At 41.7% G+C, this 6,473-nt stretch overlaps 1 long non-coding RNA gene across 2 annotated transcripts in view; it reads left to right on the forward strand.

Annotated features, from left to right (window-relative positions):
- Window positions 1-822: 822 nt before the first annotated feature.
- Window positions 823-6,473, forward strand: part of LOC123521886 — a 24,740-nt gene continuing 19,089 nt past the window's right edge. Inside the window, exons 1-3 of one of the 2 annotated variants that reach the window (XR_006680227.1) lie at window positions 823-977; window positions 2,644-2,688; window positions 3,298-3,374. This is a non-coding gene — a long non-coding RNA (uncharacterized LOC123521886). Of the gene's footprint in view, window positions 978-2,643; window positions 2,689-3,297; window positions 3,375-6,473 lie in introns of those variants that run through there. The other variant, XR_006680226.1, reaches the window with a different exon arrangement.

Raw genomic sequence — 6,473 nt, forward strand, 5'->3', positions numbered from 1 at the left:
TCGGTGAGTTCTAGTTGGCCATTGACCCCAGCCACCAGAAGGAGAGGGATCCGTGGGAGGACAGTTGGTGTCAGGGCTAGGAAGGATGACTGAACAGTGGAGCATGTTTGACTTCTGCCTTGTGCCAATCAACTTCGGGAATTTCCACACCATTTCCTCACCTATTTTTTCTCCCCCAACTATTAAGCCAGCACCTAAGAAAAAAGCTGAGGCTCATGTAGATAGAAGCTGGTGTGAGTCCACATTTGTGCTTCCAGGGGCATTGTGTTTACTATTGAGAGAATCAGAAATTCAAATCTGAAAGCATCATAGCAGCCTGAATATGCTATTTTGCTTGAATAATTTCAAAGACGGAAAATTCATTCTTCTCACATCAGCCAGCAAAAGTTATGCAAGAGTTTTGATGTTTTAGACTACCTTTTCTTTGGTGAGTTAAAATCCGCCTCTCTACCTTTTAATCATTGACCTTAATTTTCCCTTTGGGGTAATACAGAACAAACCTATCTACTTTTTATACTTGACAGCTTTTCAGATATCTAAAGAGAGGAACCATGTCTTTTCTATGCCTTCTTTTGGTCAACCTAATCACTTCCAGTTCTTTCATTTGTTCCTCATTTGACATGGTTTCCAGGTTCTGCCAAGCATTTCCTTTCCACTGCCCATTTTGATCATCATCGGTAAGTGTATTCTAATACCCCAAGGCTCTAAAATATGGTATCTAAGACTGAGCATACTGCTTCAAGGTTCTCTGACCACCATATGGATGGTACGTGTTCCTATAATGTGGTATATGCATTTTCTCTAATGCAGTCTTCTGGACACCCGTCTTTTTTTTTCAGTGAATATTTTTGAGATCTACAGTGTGTCAGACTTGGAGAAAAAAACGTGACTGAGATCCAGTCTTTGTCTATTTGGGACCCATAATAGAGACATAGTCATGTCAACAAATGTTTGCAATGTGGAGTGAGCACACAATGGTAAGCCGGGGCTTTAAAGCACAGGTGTGCAGAAGTAACAGTGATTAAGTCTGTCTGGACTTGCATGGTAAACAGTACTGAGCAGAGTCTTGATCCATTTTTTAAACGTTAGAATATCTGTTTTCTGTAGCTGTTGAATGAAGAATTTTTCCCATTATTGAAAGAATTTCAGTCCTACCCCATCAGTGACACTGAAGTTTCCAGTCCATCCTCTATGGTGTGAGACCAGCACTGTCTAGGCACCTGGACTGCCAAAGGCAGCAGATAGTTGCTTCCTAGGATCACTTCACTATTCAAAATATCTAGAGCTTGTATTTGAAATGATCTTTTGGGTTGAAACCAGTAATCTACAAGTGGTACCCATTGGTGTTAGTCCCTAAACGGCAAAAGCCATTCCCTTAAGAAGTACATGCACAGGCGGCACTAAGAATGTTGACGCCAAATGTCCTGAAGTTTTACCTGGTGGCTCTTAATAGTGGCTATTAAGAATGCTTTGACCTTTTTTCTCTAAAGTTGAAAGCAGAGCTAGACAACAATTTGGGTGTTATCCCTTCACAACTAGCTTAAAATTGGGTAGTTTAGCCCACCCAATGGCATGCCGGGAGAAAGAGCTGGTGATTTGCTTTCCAAAGATTACAGCTGATACAACCCCACGGAGCTGCTGTTCTACTCTGTAGCGCAGGGCTTGGAGGAGTCCCCATTGCAATGATTTATTTTTGATCCTGGCTATCCTCCAGTACGGGACCTTCACAGAAAGCAGGATTCTATACACAACATGTGGCTCCTACAGATTTTCCATTATTTTATTCTTCCCCTTGAATTTCTAGCCCCTAACATGGGGGTCCATTGTGCTCTCTGCCTCCATCGTAACTGTTCCTTGTTAATGGTAGAATAAGTGTATGAAAGAGAGAACAGATAGAGATGAGCATAAGGTGGGGAGGTAGAGAGAGGGCTTAAGGTTTTCTTGAAGGTAAAAACTATGTCTAAGGCAGAGTTTTAAGGGGATTGTAAGGCAGCTACTTCCCAAAGGAGAAGGAACAACTCCGCCTCCTCTCTGAGGCTCCAGGAGAGAAAGCAGCTCTCGGCTGGTGTCTCAGGTGTTGCTCACCTGCCATTTGCATGCACTACTGCTGATAGAAACCACCCCAGTGGTGCACTGTGATAAGCACGTGGCTGTGAGCTGACCTGTTGGCAGTTTGAATCCACCATCTATTCATAGGGTAAAAGATAGGGCAGTCTGCATCCACAAAGATCGACAGCCTAGGAACTCTTGGCATGATGCTCTTCTGTCCTTATAAGGTTGCTGTGAGTATAATCAAAGACAGTGGAGTTTTTTCCCCATCTATTTTATTACCATTGAGAGCTAGGAGGACCACATGGATCAAGAGCAAGAAAAACACTCAAGAAAATGCTTTATTTATGGTGCCATTTACTCCTGCAATCTTGGACATATATCCCAACTCTTTACAGGAAAAGATCTAACTTCATCATCTTTGTTAATCTCAAAAAATGGGGTTTTTATAACATTAGCTATGGCAATGACTCGGTGCCAAGTTCTCTTTAGAAGATGCCTTAAATAGGGCAATCCTTTGTGGTTAAAAAATATTGTAATGCACATAATCTTACTATGAACTAAGTAAGGGTGAATGTGCTCTCTCTTTTCCAGGAGAGGAGACAGAGGCTGAGAGAGGATCACAGTACAGCCATATCAGTAAGTTATGAAATGCGTAGTCTCGGCGAGTTTTGAATTTCTCCACCAGGGCTTGCTCCACCAAATGGCTCCGGCTGTTGCAATGGAGATAACTGCGCACCAGGCCCTAGTGCATGGCTCACTGCAAGTGATTCTTACAATGGCCCAGTAAGAGGCAGGCTTTAGGAGGCATATTGTTTTATTTACCAACCAATTTGCAGGCTAAACTGGAAAGAGAAACATGCTTAATTGAAAGTCAAGGAAACTTTTATATTCATGATATGTTATTCTGCTTTCAAATCTCCAAGGCTCTTTTATGCTATCATTTATGCTGCACCTCTAGGGAGACTTTCATTGCTGAGGTAACTACGGCTATTATTTTGATTAGAAGAAAAAGATGTTAATAAGGATTGAAACTGTAGCCCCTGGACATGACACCTGGCTGAGTATTAACGGGAAAAAATGTAAAATCACATTGTTAATCTTTTCCCCACCCTCCTTCCAGTTTTTAAACAGATATAGACAGACATTTATTTAATAAACTATAACTAGCCATTTGCTGAATTTATATGAAGTGCAAATAATTTTCTAAAATGTAGGAAATTTTAGCCATACCTTCTTTGCTAATAGAGAGCTATGCAGCTGTCTTAAAGAAGTCCTCCCAGCAGAGCCCTAGATCCTGTTTTACCAGGAGCCGTGCCATTAACCAGGTGAGCCTGCCGAGGGATAGAGACGATGGTCTGCGGATAGTTACAGGCGGGCTCTGGACACTGGGGTTGGGGCTGAAGAGCTCAGAGAATGGAAACCATACCAGATGGGAAGAAGTGCCCTGAGGAGAAGGGAAGTGCTCAGGCATCAAGTTGAGCATAGCAGACAATTTAGATAAAATTGGGATTTAAGATCCGATAGAGCATTTGCTGAGAGGGAGGGTTAAAATGGGTGGAACATGTGGAACTTTTTTGCTTTCCTCAATTTTCTTGCCCTAGTGAGGAATCTTCTAGGACACCTTTTAATTGTCATCCCCCCCCCCTCTTTTTCCCTTTTTTCTAGTTCATTTTCTATTACTTTTCCCTCTTCTCTAGGCTTTTCTCTCTTCTCTTCTATCTTTATGAATTATGATGTTGGGAAAAGAATATTGAAAATACTCTTTTGGTGGACTCTACCAGAAGAACAAACAAACTCGTCATGGAAGAAGTACAACTAGCATGCTTCTTAGAAGCAACGATGGCAAACTTTGTCTTATACACTTTGGCCTTATTAACATGTGTGATTGTGTTTTTTTGTCAACTTGACTGGGTCAGAGTTCTCAGTAGATTGGCAAGTGAGGCCTCACCCATGATGTGACCTAACTGTATATTCAACTCCTTGGTGGCATCTGCTGTGGACAGCAAGCCTTTGTAAGAGGGTTACGGAGGAGTCTAGCTTCCTTTCTTAGGTCACTGCCCTGCTACAATAGAAAGGAAATCACCTCGAGGGTGTGGCCAACTCCTATGTACGTCGACTCTACGGGAAGGCTTGTCTATTCTTACTGGCATGAATCTTACATGTACGGCATCAACCTCTGGGCCTTTGGACTAGAGCCAATGGTCACCATATTGTCCTGAACCTGGGACCTATCAGTGGCCCAGTATATTGCTTGTCGACTTCAGAGTCACCCATCTCTTCTCCAGCCTGTGGTCTGCCTGCTTCCTGGTTCACCTGCCTCAGCAGATACATGAGTCAGGAAAGTCCTCAAGCTTAACATATGATCCACAGGCTTGAACTGAACTGGGCTTATCAGCTTCTACAATTGGGTGAGCCACTTGATATGGGTTTTTTTTCTTTATATACACACATCACTGGTTTTGCTTCTTTTGAGAACAGAGTCTAACACATCCTGAGAGAGCAGTCCCTGGAAGAGGGCATCTTGTCTGCTAAAGTGGAGGATCGGTGAAGAAGAGGAAGATTGTCAAGGAAACGAATAGATACAATGGTGACGGCTGAACAGTGGGGCCAAGCAATTGTGAAGATGGTGAAGAAGCAGCCAGTGGTGTGCCTAAGGTTGGAGTTGGAGCTGACTTGATGGCACTTAACAACAACACAAGCACCTTTATATACATATTATTTTATTTGGTTTATTGCCTCTGAGAGTATGTCCTTGGTTCTTAATTTAAGAACAAATGAAATTTTCATACATCCTCGTACTTTTTCTTTTGTCTTAAAACACAGGCAAAAAAGAAACAACCTAAACTTGAATTATTATTGGAAGGAAATACTTAAAAAAAGTTGATTAATTGAAGAGTCCAGGATTTTCTTTGTTTCCTTTCTTGATAATTACACAAGCCCTGAAATCAGTAGAATTATTTTGTATGGCCCTTAATTTTTTTCCTGTTTGTCTGTTGATTCTGATTAATTATAAAGTTATCCTATTCAAATGTATTTAATGACTTTACAGACATAATTGTACTACATTAGATTGTCTCATAAAAGGAATTTGATAATAGAGTTTCACAATCTTAAACCTCATGCATTGTCATCTAATTTCAATAACCATTTTTTTCTTTAGAATTATTCTTAACTTCATAGGAGTCATGCTGGTGTAGGGTTACTAGTTGTTCTGCTAACTACAAGGGCAGCAGTTCAAAACCACCAGCTCTTCTTCGGGAAAAAGATGGGACTTTCAGGCATGACGAGTAATAGTGCTGGAATTCACAGCAGCTCTTCTACCTGTCCCACAGGGCCACTGTGAGTCAGACTTAGCTTGATGGCAGTGAGTTTGCCTTTTGGCTTCTAATTTCATAAGGTCACAAAATGAGGCATTGTTATTAATGAAAAAGTGTGATCCTGGGCCTCATATCATGTTCGAAATAATAGAGGAGAGAGACATCAGCGATTGTGGTCTAGTATGACAGTTGTGGAGTCAGGAGGGAGGTGGAGTCATGGCACAGGTGCAGGAAGGCCCACATGGACTCCATGGGATGTTTGAGATCAGGGGACGTCCACAACTGAGAACCTGGGCAAGTGAGCCACGTGGTTTTCATTACTTTTCAAAGTTATTAAAACAAAACAAATAAATATACTTGACCTCTTGACTTCTCTACTTGCCAATAGGTTAACCAGCTACTTCTCAGTGGTTAAAGATGGCCCATCTGCCTCAGAGTAGAACATAAGGCTTTGGGTAGTTGGATTTTGAAGATAAATAGCCAGGCTTTTTCCTAAGGCGCCTCTGGGTGAACTCCACAAGCCGCAATTCTGGCTAAGCAGCCAAGCATGTCAACCATCGAGCCACCCAGAACTCGATGAGGAGTTACCCACCTTCAAAACCTACTGCCACTGAGGCAGTTGGGACACATGCTTAACCTTACAGCCAGAGTAGGAACTGTTCCCAGAGGTCTGGAGACTACAAATCGATGCAGAACCCGACAGTCTCATCTTTTCCAGCAAAGCAACTAATGGTTGTGAACCGTTTACTTTGCAGTTAACAGCTGAATGCTTAACCCATAGCACAACTAGGTACCCTTACTAAGATGCTAGAGGCCCAATAAGTTCTCTAAGACTTTGGGGGGGGTGGGGAAATGGAGGGTAGTATGGTTCATTGGCTCTTTCCTGGCATTTGTAAAAAAAAATATTAGTAACTAATATGGCAAATTACCCAGTTTCTCCAGGATATCATTTCTTTACCTATAAAATGGGTATAAAGAATCAGTGTCATGTAGGATTATTGGGAATGTTAAGTGATTTTTGCATGCTTAGCACAGTAAAAGAGTACGTTTTCCTATCATGACAGTTTCAAAGAAATGTCCACATGAAAGGGAATTTATCATATG

This window comes from Echinops telfairi, unplaced genomic scaffold (genome assembly GCF_000313985.2).
Source record: "Echinops telfairi isolate 266 unplaced genomic scaffold, ASM31398v2 ScPeMD7_443;HRSCAF=831, whole genome shotgun sequence".
Classification (NCBI taxonomy): domain Eukaryota; kingdom Metazoa; phylum Chordata; class Mammalia; order Afrosoricida; family Tenrecidae; genus Echinops; species Echinops telfairi.